This window comes from Haliotis rubra, unplaced genomic scaffold (genome assembly GCF_003918875.1).
Source record: "Haliotis rubra isolate DU_JTF1 unplaced genomic scaffold, ASM391887v1 Scf63, whole genome shotgun sequence".
Taxonomy (NCBI): Eukaryota; Metazoa; Mollusca; class Gastropoda; order Lepetellida; family Haliotidae; genus Haliotis; species Haliotis rubra.
The window spans coordinates 764,453-777,175 of record NW_025767335.1 but is presented as its reverse complement, the minus strand read 5'-3'; the positions used below and the strand labels follow the sequence as shown (position 1 = coordinate 777,175).

Here is a 12,723-nt window from a genome sequence, read left to right as displayed (position 1 = left end):
GGATTATCTGGTTCAGTGTCATTAATTTATAACTGCGATATAACATACGTCTTGATATACTAGTAACTGGAATAATGCTGACTTTTGTCACCTTTGTTTTGGGGCGGTGGGGTAGACTAATGGTTAAAGCGTTTGCTCGTCACGCTGAAGACCCGGGTTCGACTCCCCACACAGGTACAATGTGTGAAGCAGCCTATTTCTGGTGTTCCCCGACGTGATATTGCTGGAATATTGCTCAAAGCGGCGTAAAACTAAACTCACTCACTCACTTTGTTTTTTCTTCAGTCAGCCTTACTGAATGTTATAGAAGGTATTGGATGTTATAGAAGCTGTTACAGGTGAGGTGAGGTGAAATTGGGTTTAACGTCGTGCTTGAGAATATTTCGCTCATATGACGACTTGCATGCGTTTGTATGTGCATTCGCGGCTGCTTGTACTAGCCCAGACTGAAGCTGGTTTTATAGTGCTAGCCCACTGAGATACCATGCCGCAGTGAAGCATGAATACCCCATTCAGACACATTCTACTGACTCCGAGCCGACCAGTCCTTGTTGTACCCATTAATGCCGAGCGCCAGGCAGGGACCAACAAGTACCATATTTTAACGTCTTTTGGTATGACGCGGTCGGGGTTCGAACCTGCGACCTTCCGCTCTCCGGGCGGACGCTCTAACCACTACACCACGGAGGCGGTCGAAGGTGTTATAGAATCCGACATTTCAGTGTAGATGCTATCATCGTTATCGCATGCTTGATAACGGTGTTAGCATCTACATCGAAACGTCGCATCTCTTGCAATAAAGAAGTTGTCAATCTATACAAGTTGTTGTATTTTGTCAACACGATCAACGAATATTGTTGTAATAGCACCAATACAAACCGTACAATGTTTCGTTATCAATGAATATTTAATGCTAGGCAAAGAAGAGTATAACACTGATGTTTGGACTGACTGACTGCGGGGGACACCAGAAATGGGCTTCACACATTGTACCCATGTGGGGATTCGAACCCGGGTCTTCGGCGTGACGAGCCAACGCTTTAACCACTAGGCTACCCCACCGTCCCCTGATGTTTTGAGCCGAAAATTAAACACCATAGTTGCAGTGTTTTGGTGACTTTTTTTCAGCCTAGTGACATTTTGATAAGGTTTGTAATGACAAATACTATTTCCAAGTGTGTACTTTCTCTCGTCCACCAGTTTCTATGTTCACAGCTACTTTTGATGATAGCGCATGCGTGTTATCGTTCACGCGGAAGGAAACAAATAGCTCATTGGCAACAATCACTTTATTCCACAACAAAATATATTCTGGAGAATACAATATTCGTTATTCTTGTTTACACTACACATAGAATCTGTTTATGAACAGCTTTATACATATATTGAGCAATCTACCAGAGCTGGTCTGAGACCCTCCTCACGTTGTTGAACTAAACTGTGGGTAGCTGATTCACATCCATTTATAGAGTGTGAATCATTATCGTACCCCTCACGGTTCCCCGGGAAATGATTGAAATTTATCCCTTTTTTATCTAATAGAGAGCGAGAATTAATGTCTCGAAAATCGGACAAATTTAACCTCTAGCATCGATTGTTTTTTGTTTTTTTTTTTATAGTGGACGATAAACCCTTTGTTCTGCCGTTACTGGCTACAGCTTCCTTCATCAGAAAAAATATATTTCTGATTATAACAAGCTGTCATTCAAACTGTGTAATAAAAATAAGTGTGATATCATAGCGTTATGTCGACTCGTTGATTCCTGTCTTAAATAAATAGAACAATGCGGTACGAGAGAGTTTCGTGTGTTAACATAATGCAGCCAAAAAGTCGGAGCAACTTGCTATATCGCTAACTTTATGATTGGTATAAATTTGGCCTGCATAAGGAATAGGGCGATTTGCAATCCCGGCGGATATTAAGAACACCCCATTAACGTAAAATCACCGTTTGTTGTGAAGACATTCAGCGTCCCACAGCAGTTTAATTGGTTGTATTCATAATTGTTACGGAATAAACGTTTACGGAAACGGAATTGGGGTCAGGGGATTTCACGTAGAACTTGTTTGTAAACGGTATGAGTCTCAGAGGGACGATTGCAAACATAACCCAATGAGTTATTTTGCTCTACAGTCAAGCAGCACATTGGGTTATGTGTTGAAAAGTGTGGAAATTGCCCGTCGTCGTCTTGTTCAACAATAACACTAGTAAAGGTCTGACAATGTTGACCTGCAAGTATAATAGTAACTGCTTTGCCAGATTACATCTGTTGAGATGAACCAATAACTCGTCATAATGGTAATTTGTATGTTTCGTATTTTTATCTGTTTGACTTCAACTGTCTGTTTACTAGCAACACAAGCGAAGGGCATTTTGCTTAGTGGAAAAGCTCATTTGCAAGACGAGAACTTAACGTGTGTCTATATTTCTGAAAATAGAATTACTGTTCTTAACAGAGTTGATAACAGGACAACATTACACGAGGATATCAATTAATATAATGTATTTTGTTAGTGACAAAAAGTAGACCAATCATTATCCGTGCTGTTTGAGAGGCTGAAATTAGCAACAGAATCGTCTTTGTTTTTAACACAAACAAAAGTGTTCATGTCCGTTGTTAGATCCCACCGTGAAAATTTGTCGACCAATCCCTGATTATCACAATAAAACTCAAACACTGAATTCAGAAACACCCATGCTTATAATTGTGTTGACTTATACCGTGCAACTGAACCAAAGTTCACTGACATCATTTCAAAAACGTTTTGAAAGTCATGTTCCAACTTATAATTGTTTTCACTCAGTTGCCCTTGACCACGATATATCGTTGAAAAGTGGACCACGATATATCGTTTGAAAGTGTTAGATTGTCACTAGATGTCTTTTAAGACCGAATAATTTTGAATCCATAATTTGCGTCCTTTTTTCAACGTTTTCCTGCCACTAGGAGGCGCTGTCGAAGCCGAAGCGCCGCGGCGTGATCTCGACGTTGACCCTCCGCCGAAAGCATATCCGCCAAAGAAGATAGTGCGCCATTTATTGACAGGCCTCGTTTCTTCTGCGTTTTAAATTTTCCGTCATTCATTGCGCGCTCTTTTTCAAACGAAGGCATACCTGAAAGATTCCGTTTGAGTTTTGCCAAGGCCACTTTGAGGAGCCAGATACCTCCTTTCATACCCCGTCTTGCCAGGCAGGTTCGGGTACTGACCGGAAGTGCCGAACGTTTCCTGTGTTTTTCCTAATCGGTTGAGAATCTTTGTCCACAGAGAAGTTCCAGAAGATCGGTTCTCTCTGTCGCCAACGCGTTTCACATGTCCCTCGCCATCACCACCCAATGCTTGTATTTCATCTTCATATACTCCGTTCCCTGTCGGCCATGTTGGTTCTCCAGGTGAGAAATATTTCTCTTCTGTATTTGACTTGCTGTTGGGTTCCTCCGCTGATATGAGCTTCATGGACACACATGTGTAGACTAAAACAGCCAGGCACACGGACAGGCGGGGCATGGCCGATCTGAAAGAAAAGGTCCAGATTAGAAAGGTCTTCATGAGGGCGACTCGCACAATGGTTATAGTGTGTATTGTTACAACGGAACTGTATTTAACAGTGTGTTGCGTCTTATAGATTCAGACGTTGTAATTCGAACTACCTACTGTTAAAACTAAAACCGTGCTCAATTTGAATATGTGCAGAATGTCCTAACATGATTTAAGCTACCATAGTTCAAGTGTTATTTTGACACCTTAACTACTCCTGTGCGGGGTAATCATTTACCACCACCATCAACATCCTCATTGTCGTCATCATCATCATCATCATCATCATCATCATCATCACCAGCATCAGCAGTGCATTAAAATGGACTCCATCAATTCAGCATGTTCATCAATGTCGTAAACCGATTTCATTATTGTTGTTAAGATTAAATTCAGGCTATTTCACCCAGCCGAGATAACCGACGGCTATAGGTTTACATAGTCTGCCTTTAAACGTTATTCGTGTGGTCTAGCAGTAAGCGTACGCATGTGAACATGTCCAGTGTGCCACGAATTTGATCGAAGATAGATTTGCAATACAGCAATCACGCAATACATGCATATGTTGCTTGGCTAAACTTAACACAGTAACACAGCATTTTGAACCACACATCGAAGTTTTTTTAACTGTTCTGATATACACCCTCGAGCTCTACAATAATGTATCAATTTATTTACCTTTCATCACAAACACGCCATCAGTTATGCGCCAGGCAACGTAAAACCTTTAGCATTCCTTGGCAAACATTCCTGTGGATTCCCCCACACGTGTACATCTAATACCAAGATGCAATTGACTGTCCACAGACAAGCTTTCTGTTTGGTTTGGTTACTAGTTACTTTTGTTCTATCTACCCTCTGCCAATGTGGGTGCAACATGTCATTAGTCAGCAACAACACAGCAACATCATGGTAGTCAGCAACAACACAGCAAATAATGAGTGAGTGAGTTTGATTTTACGCCGCTTTTAGCAATATTCCAGCAATATCACAGCGGGACACCAGAAATGGGCTTCACACATTTTACCCATGTGGGGAATCGAACCCGGGCCTTCGGTGTGACAAGCGAACGCTTTACCCACTAGGCTACCCCACCGCCCCCCACAGCAAACAAGCAAACAAACAAATAGAAACAACTATGAGGACGGAGGCAGTAAGGTAGCTTAGTGGGTAAAGTGGTCTGTCGTCACACAAAGAATCCGGGTTCGATTCTCCGTATTGGTACAGTGTGTGAAGACCATTTCTGTGTCACCCCTCGTGACATTGCTGAGAAATATTGCTAAAGATGGCATAAAACCTCACTCACTCACTCACTCCAAACAGTTGTGAACTCGAATACCGATGCATTAGACCTCATACTGTATTTATGTTCAGTTGGAAAAATCCTTTGAGGACATAATGCCATAGGGGTCCACTCCCTGTCGTCAATCGGGGGCTCCTTTCACGAAGCAATCTTTACTAAGGTTAACTTTAACTCCCATTCTTTAACATTGCACTAAGGTTATCTTAGTGACTTACGATCACCTTGTGAAAGGACCCCCAGGTCTTTTATAAATACTCCTGAAAGTTAACACGTTCTCTGTCTTACAGGAAACTTGCGAGCTAATCTTAAAAAAATCATCTACAACCAGTAACTGAAAACGCAATTAATGTATAATAAAATAACTTGAACTTCCTGTTTTGACAGTTATGAGAAAATGGCGAGACATGGCGATGATTGATGTTTTTTGCTCTCTCATCTTTATCATACAAACCCACGTATTAAAAGCTTATCGATAATTCCTACTAATTGTACAGATGGTAAATAATTCAGTGTAATGTCGCGAAAATATGTGTATTAAATATGAATGACACTCCTCTACACAGGGACTTATGAGTGAGTCTGGTTTTACGCCGCTTTGAAAGTTATTTCAGTTACGTCTTGATGTGTTAGTTTCATACATGGGATAGGGGCGGTGTAGTAGCCTAGTGGTTAAAGCGTTGGCTCGTCACGCCGAAGACCCGGGTTCGATTCCCCACATGGGTACAATGCGTGAAGCCCATTTCTGGTGTCCCCCGACATGATATTGCTGGAATATTGCTTAAAGCGGCGTAAAACCATACTCACTCACTCATTCAACACCACAGCAATTGCTATTGGAATATGACGCCTATCTTGTGGAACGAGGATCGTACCGACATGGCCTTTTGGGTAACGTGCAAGTAGCATCTCAAGCAACACGTTCAAATTGATTTATAATTTTCCAGCGTGATCTAACCAATTGACTCGCCTCATAAAGTCCCCAAGCAATGCATGAGTCACAACAACAAACACGTGGAGCAGGTCACCAGGGAAACCCCATAACATCTTTATGCCCATCTATTTGTTTTGAACTTGATTTTTAGTTTTTAGATAGACATGACAAGCATGAACGGATCTCTGAACGGAAGGAGGGAAGATCTTGAATGTGTGATTTTGGATACGACTGACTAAAAGGATGCGGAGCTTGTGGGAGTTGGAGGTCGGGTTACACAGTGAGTGAGTGAGTTTGGTTTTACGCCGCTTTTAGCAATATGCCATCAATATCACCGCGGGTGACATCAGAAATGGGCTTCACGCATTGTAACCATGTAGGGAATTGAAGCCGGGTCTTCGGCGTGACGAGCGAACGCTTTAACCACTAAGCTACCCCACCGCTCCGGTTACACAGTCTACAGAACCGAGAGGTTTTAGGTTAAAACAACACTTGAGTAGAACATCGTGGCTTCAACTAACTACTCGGGGGTGGTGGGGTAGCCTAGTGGTTAATGCGCGTTCGCTCGTCACGCCGAAGACCCGGTTTCGATTCCCCACATGGGTGCAATGTGTGAAGCCCGTTTCTGGTGTCCCTCGCCGTGATATTGCCGGAAAACTGCTTAAGTCGGCCTAAAACTAAACTCACTCACTCAACTAACTACTCGAAGAAAAGCCATACGTGTGAATACATAGACAAATACAACGAAAATCCTAGTGTGAACCTATTGGTATCCTGCTTTGTGCTATTAAAATAATAAACAATGACTGGTCGGCAAGGAAGTACAACAGCAGCAGCAAGAAGAAATCTTATTATTACTTATGGATCCTCCAGCCTATGATTCTAACTGTCGTAACTTCAACCAAGCTTTTCTTTACACTTGGGGATAGTGTGATCAGAATGGCAGCTGGTGGGTCTCGGTTGTGAAGGAAATGAAACCTACTTGCACCGGTGCAACCTCAGGTAATATGATCTTGTTGCACGAGAAAAACAAGTTGCACTGCTGCTCAATATAAAATTACATATAATGCTTGGACTTTGGTATGGATGATTTAGATCATCATTACAAGAAAATTATTCTGGGTCACAGACGATCAGTGTATGTCACTTCATAAAATTTTATGAGTCATGACATGAAAAATCATTCAATCACTGTCCATGCAGTGATCAGAGTCACTGCTCCAAGCCAGGTCCCCGTAAATCTGTTTTCCAGATGAAGTCTGTGTTCTTTAACAGCTAACTATTAACCTGCGCTTGGTGCAAGCTCGTATTAATGTTAGGTTGCATTTTGCAGTTTCAGAGGGCACCAGTGCAAGTTCTAAATGCTTAAATTGAGCCCTGACTAGATGTGAATGGCCTCCGAAGTAGACTTTTCACAAAGGCACTATCAGTGTATGCCAAAACATTGTCTTGATACTGCATATTTGTATACACCCGTGAATATCCGGGTTAAAATTGGTCTTCAGTAACCCATATTTGTCGTAAGAGGCGACAAATGGGATCGGGTGGTCTGGCTCGCTGAGTTGGTTGACTTCCAAGTTGTGTAGATCGATGTTCATGATGTTGATCACTGGATTGTCTGGACCAGACTCGATTATTTACAGACCGCCTCCATACAGCGGGATATTGCTGAGTGCGGCGTTAAACAACAACCAAACAAAGTTATTTCTTATCATCATTAAAGTTTACAGTTAGTAAACCGTTATGATGAAGCCGCGCTGATCTAGCAGTTGAATCAGGAATTCTGATTCAACTAAAGCCCGCTATGTAAAATTATAGAAAGGAATATATATCCACCGTAAAATGAATACACAATGTCATTTAGAATGAAATCAAATGTAACGTGTATTATATTTGGGATTACACTTTCTCAGTAAACAAGGAACTAGAATCTGTACTTCAATGGCATTTTGACATTTAAATGGCATTTCCGCCGTTGGAGCAGTGCCAGTTTACACTTGTCGGAGGGATGCACAAAGTTCTTGATCAAGACTACCAGTTGTCAGGCTTCCATTCTTGTAGAAGTGCGCTGGCTGAGAGGGTTTGATGTTTTACTTTGTATGCTGGTGATTTGATGCATCACTTTATAGGTGTGGGTTCGAATCCCGGATGGGTCTCACCCCACCAAAAAGGGACCATAATCTGTTCTCTAGTGAAGGCGTTATCCCGACTATGATATACGTTACTACCGCAACATGGTATACATAGCTATAGGCGAAATAACTCGACCCTTTCTATTCCGAAAGTAGAATCAACTCGCTCTTTCTGGATTCTTCGAATCTACCTCAGGAATCAACAGATTGAATTATTCCACAATTAAATAATCAATGAATTTAAAAACATGACTACAGAAATACGCCTGTCCAATACACTACCAACACGCTGCCTAATATCGTAGTAATCGATTAGCCTTTAATGGTAATTTAGATTCTTCATGTATACTGGGCACCATTCCTATCCTGTCGGCGATGCTCTCACAGCATTCCCCCACGACTGAGATCTTTTCTCCAGAGTTCAGATCCAAGCGAAACAATCAACGGTTCCAATCAATCAGAAGTGCTGTTACTTGTCAGATGCGGTGTCGCTCTGACGGCCGACAACAATAAGTGACAAATCGAGGGCTATGTATCACACAAATACGAAGATACCCGACGTTTTTTGATTGACTGAACTTTTTTCTCCTCTGCTGTATCAAGAGAGCGAGAAAAGAGCGTTATTTGATGGTTGGAATGTCGCTTCCGGAATCATGAGGCATTGAGTGAAAGATCTCGGGTTTGAATCTGTCAAAGATAGAGTTTTACGGTGCGCATAACAGTGTTCCTTTTTGCACTGACATTTCCGATCAAATATTCTTGGAATCGCTTCCAATTTGGCCTCAGTCAATCGGAACTGTCCCTAGCGTAAACTATGATAGAGCACACTCCAAATAAACAGATTCCAAATCAAGAATTTGTGAGTTATGAAGTATGCTTAGATGAACGGCTCTCTTTTAAATTACATGGAACAGTTTGAAAGAACATCTCCTCTGAATTCAAAAGATGATGTTGATGTAGGCCTGAAATCGTTATCTCTATGTTGGACTGGCATGCCACTACCGTTTTGCTGGACTGGTATGCCACGATCTTTATGTTGGCCTGGTATGCCAGTACCGTTATGTTGGACTGGTCTGCCGCTACCGTTATGTTGGCCTGGTATGACACTACTGTGATGTTGGACTGGTATGCCACTACCGTTATGTTGGACTGGTGTGCCACTACCGTTATGTTGGACTGGTCTGCCAATACCGTTATGTTGGCCTGGTATGACACTACCGTTATGTTGGACTGGTATGCCAGTACCGTTATGTTGGACTGGTGTGCCAGTACCGTTATGTTGGACTGGCATGCCACTACCGTTTTTGCTGGACTGGTATGCCACGATCTTTATGTTGGCCTGGTATGCCACTACCGTTATGTTGGACTGGTCTGCCAGTACCGTTATGCTGGACTGGTGTGCCAGTACCGTTATGTTGGACTGGTATGCCGCTACCGTTATGTTGGCCTGGTATGCCGCTACTGTTATGTTGGCCTGGTGTGCCAGTACCGTTATGTTGGACTGGTGTGCCAGTACCGTTATGTTGGACTGGTGTGCCAGTACCGTTATGTTGGCCTGGTATGCCGCTACCGTTATGTTGGCCTGGTATGCCGCTACCGTTATGTTGGACTGGTATGTCACTAGCGTTATGATGGACTGGTCTGCCGCTACCGTTATGTTGGCCTTGTATGTCACTAGCGTTATGATGGACTGGTCTGCCAGTACCGTTATGTTGGACTGGTATGCCACTAGCGTTATGATGGACTGGTCTGCCGCTACCGTTATGTTGGCGTTGTATGCAAGTACCGTTATGATGAACTGGTATGCCACTACCGTTATGATGGACTGGTCTGCCACTACCGTTATGTTGGCCTCGTCTACCACTACCGTTATGTTGGCCTGGTGTGCCACTACCGTTATGATGGACTGGTGTGCCACTACCGTTATGATGGACTGGTCTGCCAGTACCGTTATGTTGGCCTGGTCTGCCACTACCGTTATGTTGGACTGGTATGCCACTACCGTTATGATGGACTGGTCTGCCGCTACCGTTATGTTGGACTGGTGTGCCACTACCGTTATGATGGACTGGTATGCCAGTACCGTTATGATGGACTGGTCTGCCACTACCGTTATGTTGGACTGATGTGCCAGTACCGTTATGTTGGACTGGTGTGCCAGTACCGTTATGTTGGCCTGGTCTGCCAGTACCGTTATGTTGGCCTGGTCTGCCAATACCGTTATGATTGACTGGTGTGCCAGTACCGTTATGATGGACTGGTATTCCACTACCGTTATGATGGACTGGTATGCCACTACCGTTATGTTGGACTGGTATGCCACTACCGTTATGATGGACTGGTCTGCCACTACCGTTATGATGGACTGGTATGCCACTACCGTTATGATGGACTGGTATGCCACTACCGTTATGATGGACTGGTCTGCCACTACCGTTATGTTGGCCTGGTATGCCACTACCGTTATGATGGACTGGTATGCCACTACCGTTACGTTGGACTGGTATGCCAGTACCGTTATGTTGGCCTGGTCTGCCAGTACCGTTATGTTGGACTGGTCTGCCAGTACCGTTACGTTGGACTGGTGTGCCACTACCGTTATGATGGACTGGTGTGCCAGTACCGTTATGATGGACTGGTCTGCCACTACCGTCATGTTGGACTGGTATGCCACTACCGTTATGATGGCCTGGTCTGCCAGTACCGTTATGTTGGACTGGTCTGCCAGTACCGTTATGTTGGACTGGTCTGCCAGTACCGTTATGATGGACTGGTCTGCCAGTACCGTTATGTTGGACTGGTATGCCACTACCGTTATGATGGACTGGTCTGCCACTACCGTTATGTTGGACTGGTCTGCCAGTACCGTTATGTTGGACTGGTCTGCCGCTACCGTTATGATGGACTGGTGTGCCAGTACCGTTATGTTGGCCTGGATACACAGCATCATAGTCGTCTGTGATTGATACGGCGTTATGCTCTACTGATACTTAATTCTTCCTGCTCCCGGGTCAGCTTAGCTAGACATGTGTCTCATGAGGACGACGATGTGCCCTACGACTGTGGTCGCTGCTCATAATGTCAATCATTGGTTTGCTATATTACTTTATCCAAAAGTTAGCTTGCACTATTACCATTTAGTCGTCTGACAGTGGAAAATAACAGTCCGCATTCGTGTCAAGCGAAGTGATATTACAAAACATCGGGTTAGAATTATCAGAAAGCCGACGGATATACAAACATCATTGAACATTCCGGTCTCTACGGGGATGAAGCAGAATAACTGCCTCTTTTGCAGACAAACACGTTCGACGTCCCGATCCAAATACGGAAAAAACGTGTAAACAGATGTGCTCAGTGTTTATTTTGATACAGCTACTTAATCGTAACGTCGTATTATGAAGCGGAAGTCTGAAAATAACTTGCGAATTCCCCAGTTAAACAGTTGTATTAGTTACTGCAAGGAGTGAGTATATATATATATATATATATATATATACACGCACAAAATGTCCAAAATAGTACAGGTGTTCAGTCATAAATATTACATAGATAAATAAAAACAGAATGCCTTTTTCTCCAACATGTTTCGTTCTTTACTCTTCAGGGAGAGTAAAGAAGGAACTTGTTGGAGAAAAAGGCATTCTGATTTTATTTATCTATGTAATATAAATATATATATACACACACACTCACAGAGCGAGAGAGAGCGACAGAGAGAGAGAGAGAGAGAGAGAGAGAGAGAGAGAGAGGAGAGAGAGAGCATTGTAATGTAAATGTAAATATGGTGGTCGGGATATGGTGGTGACACCTTATCAAAAATCTATCTATCTGTCTGTCTGTTTGTCTATCCATCCATCTATCTATCTATCTATCTATCTATCTATCTATTCACTCTTTTCACTGACTCAGCATTCACCTGATGAAGGAGCAAGAATTACCTCTGAAACGTCGTACAAAGAATAAAAGAGAAGTTGTTATCCATAAAACGTGTCATGTATTCAAGTTCGTCCAACTTCTAAATGCCTTTCAAAAACTTCGCTCTCTGATAATATTAACAAATCAAAAACAAAAACTGACATCAGTCACCCATGAAGAGTTGTTTTAACAACCCACCTTCACTGGACGATGTTGAGTAAGCAAGAGGTCACCAACTGGTCAACTGTGTGTGGGTATCAGCGTACAACTATACTTTATGTCTACTGCCAGGTCCAAATCAATACCACAATGTTTGGTCAGCTACAAACAAGGTCTTTATACGCCATCCTTATACCATTATTCTCTATGTAACGTTGTATTTAGATAGTGAGAAAAGTTTAGGTGATCAATAATTAAATCCCTATACGAGTCAAATGTGGTTTTATTATAATCAATGCCTTTGCTTATTAGGTTAGTTTAGTGAAACACTTATAATTTAACGGTGTCATATAAAGACGCGTTTAGACATTTATATAAAATATATTTCTGCTAATCTGAACGATGACATCTCGACAGCGGATCAACCTTTTGATGGTGTCACGTGTAAGTAAAACTATATCAGATCAACCATCATCACATAATAAATTAGTGTCGTATAAACGTCATTAAACGAACTAATTATAACAAATATATACAGATTAATACATAAGAAAATAATGATTGCATGGTGATCTCCGTTGCGTCGTATAGTATATCTCTAGCAATGGTGTAATAAGTATATTATATTCATATTTCCTTCATGATAGCATGGCCAACGTATACTTCAAGTAGTATATATATAAACACATACAATTTATAATTCTGCTTGAATGTTTTGGGATCAATTTCAGATAGAAAACCAT

The 12,723-nt window shown here is 42.3% G+C and overlaps 1 long non-coding RNA gene across 1 annotated transcript in view; it reads right to left on the bottom strand.

The window, feature by feature from the left end:
• Window positions 1–1,274: 1,274 nt before the first annotated feature.
• LOC124256575 overlaps window positions 1,275–12,723 on the bottom strand; it is a 64,732-nt gene continuing 53,283 nt past the window's right edge. The window contains exon 2 of the long non-coding RNA XR_006893000.1: window positions 1,275–3,514. This is a non-coding gene — a long non-coding RNA (uncharacterized LOC124256575). The remainder of the gene's footprint in view (window positions 3,515–12,723) is intronic.